The sequence below is a fragment of the Notamacropus eugenii genome, chromosome 5 (assembly GCF_028372415.1).
Source record: "Notamacropus eugenii isolate mMacEug1 chromosome 5, mMacEug1.pri_v2, whole genome shotgun sequence".
Lineage (NCBI taxonomy): Eukaryota > Metazoa > Chordata > Mammalia > Diprotodontia > Macropodidae > Notamacropus > Notamacropus eugenii.
In genome coordinates this window covers 300786653-300806452 of record NC_092876.1, presented here as the reverse complement: position 1 = coordinate 300806452, position 19800 = coordinate 300786653, and the positions used below count along the sequence as shown (strand labels likewise).

The window sequence follows — 19800 nt, the reverse complement described above, 5'->3', positions numbered from 1 at the left end:
CATCTCCCCCTCTCCCCATCATCTAAAGTCCTCAAAAAGCAAGGGCAATGCCAAGAGGAAGGAGCAACCCACTGCTTTGCCTGGGTGGCACCAGAGTCACCTGGGGAGTTCCTCCTCTACCCCCCCCTCCCCGTGAGGATCTGACTCTTCCCCGCCCCCTTTCTGTTGTGTGGGATGTGCCCCCTCGAGTGAAGGTTCATGTGTGAGTGCACATGGAGACACAAACACGGAGACACAAACACGGAGACACAAACACACAGACACGTGTGTTTGTTTCCATTTGTGTTTTCAGATTTTTAGCAGGCTTCCTGTGTCAAAGCAAGGACCCACAGGTGGAGGACGAGGAAAGGGCAACTCTTGCCTGGGCAGAGAAGGAAACGGCTCCCTGGAGTGGGGTCTTGGGAGAAACACACACACACACACACACACACACACACACACACACACACACACACAGAGCCATCACGACCCTCAAATAACGAAGGCAAAGACTAGGGACCTCAGGCCATCTCTCAACTTCTCCCCCTTGCGTGGTAAGAGGGAAAAGAGTCGGGCACTGGTAGGTGGAGTGGAGATGAGAAGATCTGGCCGGTCTTAGACAGTGAGGGAAGGAGGAGAGATGCGAGAGAGGGAGGAGGGGAGGAGAGAGAGGAGGGAGGGGAGGGGACTCTGCAAAGAAAAGTGGGAACGAAAGGGATCAAGGGATGGGGGCAAGAGAGGACGCGGGGACCGGCGAGGCGGGGGGGCCGGTGGAAAGGAGAGGAAGGCCACAGGCCAGAAGGGAGAAAAGGAAGGAAGATGGAGGGCTGGGGGCAGAGAGGAATGGGGGAGAGCCTTAGGTAGGATGGAGGAAGGTAGAAGGACAAGGATCTAGCTCCTTACCTGGCCTGTGCTGAAACATTTTGAAGCCGGGAGTGGAGTGGGGGAGCTTTCCAGCCAGGGGCAGACACTGTAATCCTATAAAGTCTGGGGAGGCGAGGCGCTGGCAGGAGAGCCGGGAGTTGCCAAACTTCCCATGTCCAGAGCGCACGGCCGCTAGCAGCAGCGGCGGCGGCGGAGGCGGCGGCAGCCCGAGCGAGCCCTGGCAGCAGCTGCCCAGCCTGGCCCGGCCCTAGCCCCCCTCGCTCTCTCCGCCGCCACCGCAGACAGGGAAACCTCTCACTCTCTCTCGCTCCCTCTCGCCTCTTCCGCTTTGTTGTGCTCCACTGGCTCTTTTTTTTCCTCCCCCCTCCCCTTTCTCCTCTCCCTCTCAGGCTGTGGGACGTTTAACATGTGTTTGGGGAGGGCCACTCGGCTTTGAGGTGCCACTTTCCTTGGGGACGAGAGCTTAAAGAGCAGATCAAGAGAGCGCCCGGCTGGGGATGCTCTGTGTGTGATCCCGCTCTGTGACTCTGGCCCATTAATTCCCGCCCCCTACCCTCTTCCCCTCCCCTCCTGTCCCTAGCCCCCCCATAAGAAACTGCTTAGGATCGGGGCTGTCAAATCCAGCCCATCTGCTGCAATCATAATCAGTCTCAACTGAATGGTTCTGACAAATCTGTGCCTGCAGCCTGAGTTAGTCAGGAAAATCAGTGTGAGATAGTAGCGAGGAGGAAGAGGAGGGAGGTGGGGGAGAGAGGAGAGGAGCTCAGGGAAAGGGTCTGTATGGGCTTCTATTGTCTGCTGTGAAGTGAGGAACTGAAGGGGTAAGGCAGGAATTGGGAGGGGAAGTAGAGTTTTCCTCCCTCTATTTCTGGTAGGAAAAATAAATACATCCTCCCCACCCTACCCCAAACCTTCAGCCTTGGTTGAACAGATCTCCGTTAATGAAGGAAAGGAATGGTTCCCTTAATCTGATTATCACTATGTCTATCCTGTAAGCTTCAGCAATCCTTTGAAGTCTTATCCTTGGCAGGTAGGGGTTGAAAGGACTTCAGTTTTATAGCACTCGAGTAAGCACCAGTATGGGCTTGGGAATAATGCTTACAACAGGAAAATTAGGCATGTGATTGGAGAAGATGTTTGGCCATTTGCCAACTGTTGGCATTCTTTTAGGAAGCATGGAATCAGTTTGTAGGTGAGAAAACAGGGAGAATACGTGCCCTACTATGGATGTCAGAGTTCTTCAGGGTGTATCCTTTTGTCTGCTAACAATGTTAGTTTATTTATATATTTTTTAAAAATTCATTTAGCAAGCAATAAAACTACATTTAAAACCAAATATTCCTTTCTCAAACATAAAGTTTTTGTTGTAGATAAAATATTGTTCTATTTTTAAAGTAACATGCTCTAATCAACCTCAACTATAACTTGCTGCTTTTATATAACAAAACATTTCTCATCTTCAAAGAACTGACTGAAAATTTAAAAGCATAGTCAACAAGTACAATGGTCCTTTTAAAAACTTTACTAATCTTAGAGCTGGAACGAATAAAACTAGTGGAATCTTGGACTGTTTTTGTATGTTTCTTTAAAAATGGTAAAATATAATATTTAATTATACATATCAGTATATAACATCAATTATATTATATAACACATATTTTATATAATTATATATAATGTATTTATATATAATATAATATGTATAATATACAATATATATATTATCTATATAATCTGTATATAATATTCCGATAGTAAAAAGCAGGTTGAAACTAAATAATAGTAGGCCCTTAGAGACAAAATTAAAGGTGAGAGTCTGAACGTGGGGCTCATACAACAGGTGGTAAATTCAGGGAAAGTAAGTAAAAAGAGGAAGAAAATGGCTAATAAGCCAGTCTAGAGTGTTACAGACATTGTTATGAAGAAGCAGCTGTTTGTGTTTGCTGGAGAGCCTTTTTTAATGGAAATGACATCGTCTCATCACCATCTACTATTCACTTATTTCTAACTCTTCTACAAAAGAGAAGTCAAAATATACTCCTTCCAAAAGGATTTTCCTGAAGCATTCTGAACATGGTCTAGGTTACTTTAGGGCTGTTAAAGACTTACAATTCAAGAGCTCTGCATCTCATTTAAATTCATAATATTTTCCCCTTCCCTTGCTCCATGATTTATCTAATCTGTCAGGTTTGACTCTTAAGCCCCAGGGGAATGAAACAATACTTTGCACATAACGCCATATATTATGGGGCTAAATACTTATTATGCTATGGGGAAATGAGTTCATAGTAAAATATTATTACCTGATCAATACGCCTTGCTTTGAGAATACATTTCAGATTCAGCTCCTATCATTTCCTAGTATACTATACTCACCATTAAACTATCCTCAAGAAACTATATTCCAGAAAAAACTAACTTATTATGAGATCTTTGTGTTACTTCAATAATTAAATCCTTTGGCTACCACGCCAAAGGGTCCCACCCTTTACTGATTTCTGCTCTGTAGAATTAAAGTCAGATGCCAATGTATTTTCTACATCTCTTCACTGAAGATGCAGCAATCTATTATTTTATTATAGCATTTTACTCATTCATAAAATTGTTATTTATTGGGCACCTGCAATGCAGCACAAGCTATTGTAGTAGGGCTAGAAAATGAATTATGAAGGGACACAATTCTAGCTATGCCACTTACTCAGCAGTATTGACTTAATGATGAATAAAAGCCAGTTCATTGCCTCTAAATGTTTTTTTAGTGGACTAAATCCTTTGAATTTGTTCTCAAATCTCATACCCAAGGAGATGGCATTTTAATTTGAACACATAAGAAACTAAGAGGAGAGCCAAGTGGGGCAGTGGAGAGAATGAAGGTCTTACAATCAGGATGTCCTGTGTTCAAATTTTGTTTCAGATAATTAATTACTAGCTGTGTAATCCTGAGTGAGTCACAACTTCTCTAAGCCTTAGTTTTTTTTATCTGTAATGGAGATAACAACATCTACCCCACGGCATGGTTGTGAGGATCAGGTGAGTTAACATATATAAAGCACTTTATAAACATTATTGTTGTTGTACACAATACATTATATGCTCATTTTACCAAAGGGAAAATCCTCCTTGGTATTTTTCTTTTGCCTCTCATTCTACCTTTTCTTAGCGTTATTTCTGTATATTGTAAGTCCTATCCCTCTGGTTAGATCACAAACTATACAGAACAAAGACAATATTTCTGTGTCTTACACTCCTTTGGCATTCCCTAGTAGTTTCTCAACAAGCAGTTGACAGTAAATATCTGTTGACTAAGTGAATTTGAGGGGGTGGGGAGAGAGGGAGAGAGAGAGATCCAGTGACATCTAAAACCACAATAAATCACTTGTATCGCTAAAAATGGTTGTCCAACTTTCCTCCAGGGCTCTTTTTGCATAAGTTTTCTATTTCTTCTGAACCTCAGGGTTGTTTTTTTTCCAGGTATAAGCAGTGTTGCCTTTAAAGCATGTCACATAGAATGTGTCTGCCACCTAATCATCTAATTCTATCCCAACATTCCATCAGATGTTAGGAATATGGGGCTTGAAAAACAACAAAATTTGGAAAACCACCTCCTACAATCCTAACAACAGATGAAATATATACATTTAAAAACTATCAATGATTAAAATGCTGAATAACATTTTGTAACAAAATATTCCAGTTCTATCCATTTAATTATAACAAGTTCAGGTTCTGATAGTATAAAACATATATGGCTAATGAAGTCATAAACATTCTTTTCTTAATGTAAAAAAAGATATTCTGCTAATTAACTTAAAAAATTAAACTGAAATTGTTTTTTTTATAGGTAGCAATAACTGCAACCAAAATTATTTTCTGATCATTAAAAAAATCAATACTCCTGATGAATAATTTTTTTCCAAAGCTTTCTAATTTGGGACTATTTGAATTATAGTCTCTTGACTTATATTGCATAAGATCAGGTGAAGGCTACCAGAATTGGCCCTCTATTTTCCATATTTCATGTGTTCATGGATTCAAAAAGGAATCATTTCCCATAACTGAAACATATTTCATTTTTGTAATGCAACAAATTTATAAAAAATTATCAAATTTTAACAACTGAACAAATAAAGTCAACCCAGGCCTTTAATATAGGACACAAAAGATTACCTATAAAGGAACATATTTGAAAAATTCAGTTATGGACACACACACATATATACATGCCCAGGTGTGTAGTTCTTTAGTTTCGAGTCACTTTGGTTGGGAGTTAGATTTTCTTCAAGAGAAAAAAATGATCACCTCAAGTCAAGATTGTATATTGGAGATATCCTCTTCAGTAATCAATGCCTGCACTTAAAGGCAGAATCAAATATGCTCATACTGTTGTTGAAATGCTGCTTAACATAAAAATAATAACAGTGAACATATTCATAGCATTTTATCTATGCTAAAATTCAAAACTGTCAAGTGATATCAAATTATTTAGGGACAGTGAAATGCCAAAGCACTGACAAATTTCAGAAAATTCTTTCAAGACAGAAAAGTGGTAGATTATTCTTAATGTAGATTATCATGCACACACGCATGTGCACACACACAAATATACTTAATAAAAAGTAATCCAAACTCCATCAAAATCTGATGTACTTGGAACTATTAGTTAGAACTTTTGAGAAAGAAATTGGAGTAATTGTAGGCAATTTTTTCAAAAACTAAGCCCAATGTATTTCTATAATCAAAAAGACTAATAAAATACTTGAGTAATGGAAATAAAACAGCAAATTTTATCTTCTCCAACAAAATCCAATGCTTCCATTTGCAGTTGTGTTCCTTTCAAAAAAGACATAAAGTAGGTGAAGAAGATTTCCATAGGACAAGCAAACTGATGAACGGCATCTGGAGAAATTCTTATCATTTGAGGAGATAATTGAGATATTTGAATAGCTTATCTAAAAGATGGGCTCATAAAGCATGTAAAATTATTAAATATTATATCTATATTTCAACATAATTGGCTTCATTTGTAATTCTATGTATGTTATTTTATGCATTCAGAGTACTATGAGGAGTCCAAAGGTATCACCAGAATGCCAGAGGGCCATGACAAACAAAGGTTAAGAACTCCTGGTCCAGAAAAACTAAAATGAAGCTATTATTGACATCTTCAAAATCACGAAAACAAAACCCTAGAAAAAATTAACCAAAATTCCAGAATACTTAAATGAGAGGCCATTCCTTGAAAGTTGAAAGAATTTAGGACTAAGAAAAGAAAAGGCTATTGCTCAGAGTGAATAGGAATCTTGTGGAACACTTAAGAATTGTCCAAGAGGTGACAATACTCTGTCAATAAACTAACAATGCCTTGATTTAAAAATTAATGCACCAAAAAAGTGACTAAGGGAATGTGTTGGGATAAATCACTAGCCTTTGAAATTGACCTCAAAGAGCACCAGCATGTGCTTCTACAACACATTAGTGGATAATTCTGTCAGACCTATGGGTCTGCTCCTGTGGGAAAATTCTTAGCTTCATACACAGCACTAGGGAAAGCAGACATGACCTGGAATGCTCCTCTTTTCCCAAAGCACAACACATTGGAAACTATGAGAAATGTGTAGAGTTCATAAAGAGTAAGAGGATGACCTAAGAAACTGACTAGCTCCCCATCAAAAATCCAATCAGGATGAGACTTTCTCAAGCATCAAAATGTCACTTCCTGTTTCTAAACAGAAACAGAAGCGATGCTTCCAGTTTTCTATCTCAGCAGAAGGAACTAAGGCTTTGAAATCCCATGAGAAAGTTTCCTTAAGAATTTATTCAGGCTTTGTACTTAGGGTTGTTCAGATGAGAGTCAGGAAAGCTTCCAGACACCGTGAACCTTTGAACTTTTTGTGGTTTGTTTATCAATATATATACAAACTTTCAAAATTGTATTAGCATACTTCCTTGTAACATATCTGAACAGCTTGAGCAGTTTCACCAAAGACTTGTTATAGGCAATGAGCCTAGCTGCCTGCTTTTTGGGCTAGACTCCGATCCTATCTTTATTTGGGCTAGACTGCCCCCCGAATAACTTATTTATTGTTTTCTAGAATCCACTGTCATAAATAGTAACGTAACAGAAGATCATTCTAGTCCCTCTTCATCTAGTCACTTTCTTCCTCAAAATATCAGCCTGCTAACGTGTGACTGAATTTCTTCCTTTAATCTCTTAGAATGTCAGCACAAGTCTTCATAGGGCTAACATGCAGGGCCTAGATCTCTGATAATGGTGCCTGCTAATTAATTCACTTCATTCTCACAGTCATTTGACAGGAATAATAATCTATGCTATATTTATGGTGAAGTGATCACCCATATGATGAAGATATATGTGAACTTTACATATAATCATTTTTCTACTGTTATCATAAGTTTAAAGTAATTTTCAAATGTTAACTTTAAAATTATGTAGAGTAAGATAGTAGTTACACTTTAATTCTTTCTAGAAATAGATTTTCTGCCCTTCTAATGGCTTTTCAGTGAGTCAGAAAAATAAACATGTAATTTTTTAAAAATAATATTTTAAATGGTCGAAACAAACCTCTAGTTTTTTTTTTTTAAGTTTTTCTTGGCTCATAAATTAAATGATCTACAACATTGAAGGACAAATCATCTTCAAAAGGTAAAATCCTTTCTATAAAATGCAAAATCATTCCATGTCCAATTCCAATGTAACTCAAAAGACAAAAATCTCCATGTAAGCAATAGTAAATCAGTTGATCATGCCAGCAAGTATGGCTGTTGCTAGTAAGAATCACCCACTCTAGAAAAAATTTATCTCAAGGCCTTAATATTTTTCCTCTTTCTGGCAACATTCTCATTTTTTCTGTCACTATTGTTTACCCTTCCTGCTCTAGCCATATCCTTTATTAAATTAACTTTTACTCTTTTTCAGTGATAATGTAGAACTCATTCCTTTTTTCCTTCAGGGGGCTAAATTGTTTCTCAAGTAGAATAACATAAATTTGCACCAACACCAGGAATGATCTAATTCACTTGGAATTATAAATTCCATGATGATCTCTTAATCATAAATAAAATCTGGACATTAGGGAATAAAGCAGATCTGAAACAGTATACTATTGCTAAAAAAGAATCCAATGGGGGCAGGGAAGGGTGGGGTATATTTCTAAATTTAAAACACTCCTTGCCCTTTCTTGATATAATGATTTATTTACTCTGTGTACACAAAAGGGTTACTGAATATGGATGATGTAATGATGGAATTTCAGGTATTTTGCCTAAGGTTATTAATACTTGCTACCAAAAACTTGGATCTGGGGTGTAAGAGAAATTTAAAATAAGAATAATGGATTTTTCTTATGGTTATTCTTGTCATAAAACAGGCTTACTATAAACATACATATGTATATGTGTGTTCAGTATAAAGACTTACATTTTAATAGAAGTGTTGACACTCCAGAGGTGTCTAGGCTTGGGTACCTGGTGTAGCTATGATTTTGGAAACCATATCAAATAAAGTGTAGCTCAAGAAAGTAGACATATTTAGGCTGGAGAAGAAAACATTAAAGAAGGACATGGTCTTCAAGTATTGGAAACTTTTAACTGGAAATGATCTTAGAAGTTATCCAGTGCAAAGTTCATCCAAAAAAAAAAAAGCATCTGTTGTAGTATAGTACAGTCTTGATAAGTGATAACAATCACAAGTAGTAGTAGTGGTGGTGGTGGTAATCATTGCTAGCATTTCTATGCAGTTTAAAGGTTTGCAAATTGATCATTAGTAGATGGCCATCAAGCTTCCACTTGTAACAATCACAGTATCGAGATATATATATATATACACACACACACACACACACATATAACATATATGTGTGTATATATGGACACACATATATATACACGTGTGTGTGTATGTATGTATGTGTGTGTGCGGTGTGTGTGTATGTGTGTGTATAAATTATATAGTTGTCAGGAAACTTGGAAGCAATCTAGCTCAATCTTTATTCAAATCAAGAATCCTATCTACAAGATCCCTCTAATCACCTAGACCTCCAGACACAGAAGTCATCCTTACATTGTGCCATAGTTCTTATCATTTAAAAAGATAAACAACTTTTGTTAGTTGAGCTCCTTGTTTCTACTCAGCCATCCTAGATCTGCCATATGGAACAAAGTAGAAAAATCATTTCCCTCTTATACGCAGAAGTATTTCAAATATTCAAGATCTTTAACTTGTGTAAGATTAACACATTTTTTATTTTAACATATTATTTACTAACTAAAGTACTAATTCAGGTATCCTACAATGGCATGGAAACAAAAACTATCCAAATAAAACATAAGCTTAACTTAACTTAAACTGTTAAGCTTAAAGGAATTCTCACACAATCCCAGTAATAAACTTTCTGATGCCTGAGATCCAGACTTGCTAAATGCAGAGAGATTCATCAACAGAAAGTTAGAAACCATATAATAATTTGAGGGTATCAATGCAACCCATGAAATGGACAAAAAAAATTTCTTTAAATGGGTAGTGTTTTGTGTCTTCTCTATGGAGTTGCAAATACAGGCACTGGCAGAGTTGGTTTCATTTTGAGCTCAAGAGCAAGAGAAAATAGAATCTCATGTGGCACTTGGCCATTTTGCCTTGCAATGGTGATAAGCATTATCAAACAGATGAAAATATTAGGAGCATCTTAAAGGCATCACAGACAATGAAATAGAAAAATTCTATTATGAACTTGATAAAATATTTCAAAATAAATTAGGCATACTTAATTGAATAACATATACTATGAGTATACTTAGTGACACTAACAAAAGGTGGCACAAAGAAGGATGATAAAAATTTTGTTAGAAAATATGGTTCAGGATCCAAGAATGAAAATCACCAAAAGGGGAGCCAAGATGGCGGAGTAGAAAGACGCACATACACATAGCTCCGAACCCACAACCCACAGAACGGCTAGAGGGGACCAACTCACGGTGAATTCTGCACCCAGAGGCCACAGAATATTGGAGCAAGGGAGATTTCTGTTCCAGAGAGACCTGCAAACCTCTCGCGGGGGGTCTTTTGCGCTGCGGACTAGGCGCTGGGACTGGGAGCTGAGTGCAGCCCTGCAGCGGCCGCGACACCGTGAGGAAAAGATCCGAGCGGGCTTCGGGGACGGGATCTCCAGCGGCCATGTGTGTCCCTCCACCCACAGAGGGACCTGCAAACCTCTCGCAAAAGGTCCATCACGCTGCAGACGCGGAGCCCAGCCCAGACCTGCAGCAGCCGCGGCTCCGAGAGGTACAGATCCGAGCAGGCTTCAGGGACAGGATCTCCAGCGGCCGCACAAGTCCCTCTGCCCACAGGTGACGGGGGTCGGTGAGAGAGTCTCTTTGGCGGGTCAAGAGGGGAGTGGGGTGCCCCCATGGCTCGGCCCCCCCCAGGAGATAGAAGCTGAGAGGCGGCTGCAGACAGGGGCTCCCCAAGCGGGCGGAAGCCTGGACCCATTGTGGAAAGTCTGTACATAAACCCCCTGAGGGAACTGAGCCTGAGAGGCGGCCCTGCCCTGACCTGACCACCTGAACTTAATTCTCACACTGAATAGCAGCCCTGCCCCCGCCAAAAGCCCTGAGGCGGGAAGCAGCATTTGAATCTCAGTCCCCAAACGCTGGTCGGGAGGACCAGGAGGCGAGGTGGGTGTGAGGAGAATATCCAGAGGTCAAGTCACTGGCTGGGGAGAATGCCCAGAAAAGGGAAAAGAAATAAAACTATTGAAGGTTACTTTCTGGGAGAACAGACATTTCCTCCCTTCCTTTCTGATGAGGAAGAACAATGCTTACCATCAGGCAAAGACACAGAAATCAAGGATTCTGTGTCCCAGCCCACCCAATGGGCTCAGGCCATGGAAGAGCTCAAAAAGAATTTTGAAAATCAAGTTAGAGAGGTGGAGGAAAAACTGGGAAGAGAAATGACAGGGATGAAAGAGAAGCATGAAAAGCAGATCAGCTCCCTGCTAAAGGAGAACCAAAAAAATGTTGAAGAAATTAACACCTTGAAAACTAGCCTAACTCAATTGGCAAAAGAGGTTCAAAAGGCCAATGAGGAGAAGAATGCTTTCAAAAACAGAATTAGCCAAATGGAAAAGGAGATTCAAAAGCTCACTGAAGAAAATAGATCTTTCAAAACTGGAATGGCACAGATGGACGCTAAGGACTTTATGAGAAAGACAGATATCACAGAACATAGCGAGAAGATTGGAAAAATGGAAGATAATGTGAAATATCTTATTGGAAAAACAACTGACCTGGAAAATAGATTCAGGAGAGACAATGTAAAAATTCTGGGACTACCTGAAAGCCATGATCAAAAGAAGAGCCTAGACATCATCTTCCATGAAATTATCAAGGAAAACTGCCCTGAGATTCTAGAACCAGAGGGCAAAATAAATATTCAAGGAATCCACAGAACACCGCATGAAAGAGATCCAAAAAGAGAAACTCCTAGGAGCATTGTGGCCAAATTCCAGAATTCCCAGGTGAAAGAGAAAATATTGCAAGCAGCTAGAAAGAAACAATTCAAGTATTGTGGAAATACAATCAGGATAACACAAGATCTAGCACCCTCTACATTAAGGGATCGAAGGGAATGGAATAGGATATTCCAGAAGTCAAAGGAACTAGGACTAAAACCAAGAATCACCTACCCAGCAAAACTGAGTATAATACTTCAGGAGAAAAAATGGTCTTTCAATGAAATGGAGGATTTTCAGGTTTTCTTGATGAAAAGACCAGAGCTGAACAGAAAATTTGACTTTCAAACACAAGAATGAAGAGGACCATGAAAAGGTGAACAGCAAAGAGAAGTCATAAGGGACTTACTAAAGTTGAACTGTTTACATTCCTACATGGAAAGACAATATTTGTAACTCTTGAAACATTTCAGTATCTGGGTACTGGGTGGGAGTACACACACACACATGCACACACGCACACATACATAGAGACAGAGTGCACAGAGTGAATTGAAGAGGATGGGATCATATCTTAAAAAAAAATGAAATCAAGCAGTGAGAGAGAAATATTGGGAGGAGAAAGGGTGAAATTGAATGGGGCAAATTATCTCTCATAAAAGAGGCAAGCAAAGACTTATTAGTGGAGGGATAAAGAGGGGAGGTGAGAGAAAAACATGAGGTCTACTCTCATCACATTCCACTAAAGGAAAGAATAAAATGCACACTCATTTTGATAGGAAAACCTATCTCACAATACAGGAGAGTGGGGGACAAGGGCACAAGCAGGGTGGGGGGGAGGATAGAGGGGAGGGCATGGGGAGGAGAATGCAATCCGAGGTCGACACTCATGGGGAGGGAAAGGATCATAAGAGAATAGAAGTAATGGGGGACAGGATAGGATGGAGGGAAATATAGTTAGTCCTATACAACACAACTAGCATGGAAATCATTTGCAAAACTACACAGATTTGGCCTATATTGAATTGCTTGTCCTCCAAAGGGAAGGGGTGGAGAGGGAGGGAGCTAAAGAAGTTGGAACTCAAAGTGTTAGGATCAACTGTAATGTTCTTACCACTAGGAAATAAGAAATACAGGTTAAGGGGTAAAGAAGGCTATCTGGCCCTACAGGACAAAAGAGAAGACGGAGACAAGGGCAGAGAGGGAGGATAGAAGAGAGAGCAGATTGGTCACAGGGGCAAGAATGCTTGGGTTTGGGGGGGGGGGGGATAAAAGGGGAGAAAATTTGTAACCCAAAATTTTGTGAAAATAAATGTTAAAAGTTAAATAAAAAAAAAAAAATCACCAAAAGGCTGGATGCTCCTCAGAAGTCTTATACTTGTGGACATTATGAGCACTTTCTTCAAGAAACACAAAGTCATAAAGAATATCAAATAACATGATAAAAATTCAACTAACTATATTGTAACAGGAAATAACTGGTCACAGAAAAAGCCTTCATTTTAGAATATATACTCTATTTCATTTTAGAATATGCTTCCATTGATTGATAAGAACAAAGGTCAAAGTAAATTGAAAATAAGAATTAAGGTTAAATATAGGAAGATACCATATATAATTATAGCAGCTTTAAGTCAACATGCTTCCACAAAACACTAACTCTGAAAAATGGAAATGGACACAAGCATACGCAATGACTTTAAGTGTCACTATTTATGTGAGAATTTTATTGCTAAGTAGCTGAGTCAACAAGGAGATCAAAAGAAACGAAGCATTGCCATTAAGAGCAAACATTTCTTATTTTTTGTAAAGTTGAGAGTCATGGAAGCCAAGGGGAAGCTCAGTATGAAGTAATTTGCTAAGTGGCAGTATGATGATTGAAGATATAGATAGATAAGTGATAGATAAATGAGAGATAGAATTATATCAATACATCTGTACATATCAATGTATATCAATATATACAGACATATGTATAGCTATGTCTGCTGACCTCCAATCTTGCTCATTATCTTTCTCCCTAAGCCTTCCATCACTCCCACCTTCCATTTTACTGTAGAGGGCAACATCATCCTCTCAGACTCTCAGGCTCGAAACTAGGAGTCAACCTTAATTTCCCATTATCTATTATCTTCTATATCCAATCTGTTGCCAAGGCTTTTTGATTTCATCCTTGCAACATCCCCCTTTTCTATTCTGACAATGCCACCACTCCAGTACAGACCCACATCACCTGACACCAGGATTACTGTAGCAGCTTGCTGGTAGGTCTTTTGGCCTCATATCTCTCCTTATTCCAACCCATCCTCTACTTAGTCACTAACTCAATTTTCCCAAAGTGAGGATCCCAGTCATCCCAGTCCCTACTCAATAAACCCCAGCGGTTTCCTATTGTCTCTAAGATTAATACAAAATAGTTTGTTTAGTACTCAAAGCTCTTTATAATCTAGCTCCATGGCTGCCTTTCCAGTCTTCTTACACTATACTCCCTGACGTACTCTTTGATCCTGTGATACGGATCTCCTATTTGTTCCATGAACAAGACACTTGATATTTCAGTTTCGAGTATTTTTCTCAGGCTGTGCACATCCCATATCTGGAATGCCTTCTCCTATTCACTCTAACTACTGACCTCCTGGACTTCCCAACTAAAATCCCACATTCTATAGGAAACCTTCCCTAAGCCTTCTTAATTCCAATGCCTTCCCTCTTTTAATTATTTCCTTGTGTTTGGACCATGACTTCATTTGATTTGAGTGAGGGATGGCTGTGCAAAGTCGCCAGCCTTACTTTCTCCTCCAGAGCCATCTGGGTCCAGAGGTCAGATATTCATCAGGAAGACTGGAGATGTCCCAGGATACAATAGGAGAGCCTGACTTTAAGCTAAGGTCTTTTCAGGTTTTCACTTTGAGTGAGGTAATGCCTCTTTAAGAAGTGAATCAATTTATTTAATTTAATTAAATTTTAATTAAATTTAATTTTTAATTAAAAATTAACTAAATTTATTTAAAACTTTAATTAAATTAAAAAAATAAATTAAACTGGGAGGGGAAGACTCTCAGGGTTGCTGGCCCAGAGAGAAACCATTACTATTTACATTAATTCTAAGCCAGGAGGGCAGGGACCTACTGTTGTCCAATCTATGAGCCCCAGAGTGGACTGGGTTTAAGGCTTGGTCTTTGAGAAAGGAGGCAGCTTTCAGTCATCAAAATGTGCCTTCCTTTGGGCAGAGCACTGTCAGGTAAGGGGAGAGGACAGGAAAGGAGAGGATATAGCTTGCCTTTCATATATTTGTTTTTATGTTGTCTCCCCCATTAGATTGTGATCTCCTTGAGGGAAGGGATGGTCTTTTGCCTTTTTGTATCCCCAGCACTTAGTACAGAGCCAGGCATGTAGTAGATACTTAACAAATGTTTGCTGATTAACTGGAATGTTTCTTGTGGAATGTTTCTTGAGCTGGGCCTCAAATTGAATAGTAGAAAGACATTAAGCCAGGATGCATTTGGGAAACCATGGTTCTCTATATACTTGCCACTATAAAAGCCTATCTCATACAAAAAAATACAAATATTTTGTTGTGACGTCACATGATACAAATTATGGAACACTATGGTTTGTGAATATTATAAGAAGCCTTGAAGATGGAAAAAATACATGCTAGACTTAAGTAAAATCTAACAGGTTATTCAATATGATTTTCATGCATGAAGCAACATATGATATGTATTGTGATTATGGATGAACAGAAAAAGAATTAGGCCATATTCATGTAAAGAAAATGAAAGTAAACTGAAAGATCTTAGTAACACCTCCAAGAGATACAAAAAGCATGAGACAGAGATGAGAGATAGAAGATAGATTATTTACTAAGGATTTACTATGTGCTAGCTGTTTTGCTAAGAGCTGGCAATAAGTCTAAGCAAATGAAAACAGTCCCTGACTTCAAGGGGCTTAACTTCTAATGGGAAAATATATATATATAATCAAGCTAGAAATAGAAAGTTGGTAGGGGAGAGGAGAGGAATGAATACCTGGGGGAATGTCACAGAAATGGTCTGAAAGTATGCTGTGGAGGCATAGATCTGAGTAAGTGAAGTTCAAAAAAGGCTTATCAGAGTCCAGGGAACTTCCAAGGATAGAGCTTAAGGTTTCAGAGGTGGAGATGTGGACACTGCATAGTATAGAGATGGCTGGGAAGCTGCCAAAAGGAAGACCTTCGTTTTATTGAGAAAAGGAAGGCCTACATTTTATGGAAAATTAATGGAAAACATGGGTACAACTTTCTGTGTATATGGCAGCACAAAGAATTTGCAATGTTCACTGGTGGAAGGGGATACACTAATGAAATCACAGATCTGTCAAAGTACCAAAATGTAAGAGAATCTACAGAAAAGAAAATCACTGAGAACCAAAGGAGGAAAGGAAGATGTCAGAAAGAAGTCAGAGTTAGTTGTTGTTGGCTTGTTTCAAACTCTTCATGATCCCATTTGGGATTTTCTTGGCAGAGATACTGGAGTGATTTGCCATTTCCTTCTCCAACTCATTTTACAGGTGAGGCAAACAGGTGAAGTAACTTGCCCAGGGTCACATAGCTAATAAGTGTCTGATGCCATATTTAAACTCAGGAAAATGAGTCTTCCTGATTCCAGAAGCAGCACTTTATCCACTGTGGCCACCCAGCCACCCTATGCATATGATCTGAATATCTAGAGGGAAAAGAGGAAGGGCATTTTAGGAGAACCTCATGGACAAAGACAGGACATTCTCAATAAATTATAGAGGGTTCGTGGTAGGGAGAAGAGGAGAATCATGTTGAATGTGTATTACAATGGTTTTGCATGTTAAGCAGAGTTTGACTTTGATATTATAGTTATTGAAGGTTGTGGGTTTTTTTAACCTCTTCATAAAAATTTACTTATTTTTTTCCCTTAGGGCCATAATCTGCAAGATAAGCCAATCTATTAAAGTAATTCCTCTTAAGTTTTAATGGGTACTAATAGGGTAGCATGCTACTTTTCTCTGATATCATATATGTATTTTATCAGCATCTGAGAGTTTCAATATCTATGATAAAAGGGTAGTGATTTTTGGCAGTCTAAGCAGAATGAGATGGGACTTTTATTTTATTTTTTAAGGGTGTTGGGCTTTTTGATAGCCCTACATTACAACACCAATCACACCATTTACCCTTCCTTACTCTGACCTTGTTCTCAGATTGGAATTCCCAAACTGCAAAGGCAGTGGCCCTATTATATGAATCTCACCCAAATGCTGAGACATTGTTCTATTTTGACAGTAAATCTTTTAATTCAAAATCAAGCCTATTTCAATGGTGTCTCCCATAATCAAACCTGTTCATGTTTTCTTTTCCAAAGCTGGGGACTATGACAATTAAGTAGCACCAAATACTTAATAAAGACATGTAAATAAACATGGTTAGCTTTCAATTAGCACTGAGAGTCATCAGTCTCCAGAGAACCCTTAAGTCATCGCTAGACAATGCAATTACCCCGAAGAAGGAGTATCGCCCAAGCGCTACATGAGTTTTATATTGTGCAATTGGCTTTCTCCACCATGCTGTGCTCATAGCGTCTGTGGAAAATTAAACATTATTCAATCGCATGCTTTCCTGGACAACTGTTTGCAAGTGGTTATAAACTCCAGCCTTGCACTGGGGCTCTGTGTCTGCCAGCAAGCCATTTAATTGCCACTGAATGGTTCTTTTCCAAGAGACAAAGGGCTGATCAAAATCTTCAAGGCAATTACAACTACCATACTATAAGAGGATGGCTGCCTCTTCTCACTATAAAGAGTAATATCTCTGTCTCTGTGTTTCCCTGTCTGTATCTCTGCCTCTCTTGGCTCATCTTACATCATCTCATTCATCGAGCAATATAACTATCAAGGCTATTTATAGAATTTATAGAATTCATAAAATAAAAAAGATTTGCAGGGACTTTGAATATTAACCAGTCTACCCCCTTCATATAATGGAAAGTCCCAGGTGGTGCAGAGACTGAAGTCACTCATTTTATTAGTGACACAACAGAATCGGACTAAGTCCTCTGGCCCCTACTCTGCTGTTTTGGTTTTTCTCACCATATGACCAGAAATCAACTGTATTTTATATCAAGAGGTGATGTAGCCCCTAGCATTTTAGTAATATTGCTTAGGTCCTTTGGTCATCTGTAGTATATCCAAAGCAAAGCAATTTTAGAAGCTTAAGTAGACTGTCTATTACCCCTCCATTTGAAAAGGGATCAGAACTCTTTGTTTTAATTGTAACCTTATCCCTAAATAAGTCTATAAGTATCATACAGGAGGTAAAACTTAGATTCCCTCAGACCATTACTCCCACTCTGTTGAGGATATCACTTCATAGTTCCTGAAAAAAATTCTGGCTAGTCACTGAAAGTTTCCTCTTCTCTCCTTCTCCTTACTCACATCATTCAGACATTCTTCCCCTATTCCCATATCCTCCTTCGCTCAATTTGTGGATGAAGATGAGGACTTTCTTGCCATCACCAACCTCTCTACATGAACCTTTGATCCCTTCACCTCCTGTATTCTACAGACAAAGAATCTCCTCTACAATGTCCCTTCTAGGTCATCATCTTTCCTTTACTTGAAGACATTCAATAAAGGGTAATACATTTCATCAAAAATTTATATACAAATTCAGATGTCCTGCTTAACAAATTGGCTGACATAAAACCACTGATTTCACCCATCCTACTTTGGAATTACTTATGTTATTAGAAAAAAACAGTTCTTTAAATGAAGATGAAACCTTCCTTTCTGCACCTTCTATCCAATGCTCCTGGTTCTTCCCTTTAGGATTGAGAAAAATAAGACTTCTCCCTATATGACGTCATTTCAAATATATGAAGAAATTCTTATGTCTCCTCTCTAAACTCAACATCTTAAGCTTCTTCAATTAACTGTACATTATATGTGAGGCCCTGCTTATCAATGTCCTTTTTTGTTTTAAATATGGTACCCTAAACTGAGTAGAGTTTTCTAGATGTTGTCTGACCAGGTCAGAATCCAACAGGACAATTACATCCTGGTCCTGCAAACTACTGTACATATTTTTTGATGTAAACTGACTGCATTTTTTTCACTTCTATAACACAACTTGGACTGAACTTGCAGTCTACAAAAATGTCCACATCTTTTTTTCAGATTAACTATTTGCTAACTCTCTCCTATTTTGTTTTTTCTGAAGCTTTTTTTAACCCAGCTATTCCAACTAAATTTCTATTTAATAACTATTCTAATCATAGCTATTCCAATTAAATTTCATCTTATTTGAGTCATCTCAATGTTTTAGCCCAAGGGTGGGGAACCTACAGCCTTGAGGCCACATATGGCTTTCTAAGTCCTTGGGTTCAGACTTTTGACTGAGTCTAAGTTTAACAAAACAAATCCTTACATTAAAGGGATGTGTTCTGTGAAATTTGGATTCAGTCAAAAGACTGCACATGAAGACATGTGAAGATGGCCACACGTGGCACTGAGTCTGCGGGTTCCTCACACATGTTCTAGCCTGTTAAGAATTTTCTCCCTCAAACCTAACTTTATCCAGTTTTTTAGCTTTCCATTCCAACTCTCTATCAACGGCAAATTTGACAAACATGATGTTTATACCCAAGTCACTGACAATCAGCACAGGACAAAGAATAATCCCTGGGAGACTTGACTTGGTCCCTCCCTCTAAGGTGACAGTGCTGTATTCATAGCTATTCTTTGGATCCACTCATTCCACTAGACCCAAATCTACCTCAACCTATAATTGTCTGGCACAGCCTGTCCATGAAGATATCATAAAAGACTTTTTCAAATGTTCTGCTAAAATCAAGATAAATTGTATTAATGGAATTTCTCTGACATACCATTCTTATAGTCCTGTCCAGTAAAATAAAACAAAATATTTATATGAATCTTCTGCAATTAACTGGGCATTGTCCTTGAACACACATCTATTTCTGGGCCTATCCTTGAAGTCTTTTCAACTTAGGGAGACATTCCAGAGTTGGTGCTCTGAAACTGGCATTACTTTTAATGGCCATAATTTTACCCTCATGACATGAACACTAGAGTTGGAGTTGATGGAGACAATCAAATTAAAATATAATACTGAATAATAAATAGAAGTATCTCTAAATGGAGCAGGATAGGAGGGGGGGGACGATTCTCCATATTTTAAAAAATTTCTCCAAAGATTTTCTTTCTTTCTCCAAAGTCTGATAGGGCAATTAAATTTGGGCTTCATCCATAAGATGCATAGCGCAGCATGTGACTGAGTACAAAAGATGGAATTTCTAGATGCTCCTCTGAAGGAATCAACAAGTACGTACATACTCTTTGTCTAGTCCTGATTTAGACATTATAAGAGACACTGAAAACTTAAAAGCTACATTCACAAAGCTTAAGTATTATAAGTGAGACTTTAAAGATATATGTGTGT

General features: G+C 38.7%; 1 protein-coding gene across 11 annotated transcripts in view; it reads right to left on the bottom strand.

Moving 5' to 3' along the window:
* NCKAP5 (NCK associated protein 5) overlaps positions 1-19800 on the bottom strand; it is a 1146457-nt gene that overhangs the window by 648093 nt on the left and 478564 nt on the right. The window contains exon 1 of one of the 11 annotated variants that reach the window (XM_072613283.1): positions 883-1401. The exons of the other annotated variants lie outside the window; for them this stretch is intronic. The gene's annotated coding sequence lies outside the window, so the exon portion shown is untranslated. Of the gene's footprint in view, positions 1-882; positions 1402-19800 lie in introns of those variants that run through there. 11 annotated transcript variants of the gene reach the window in all.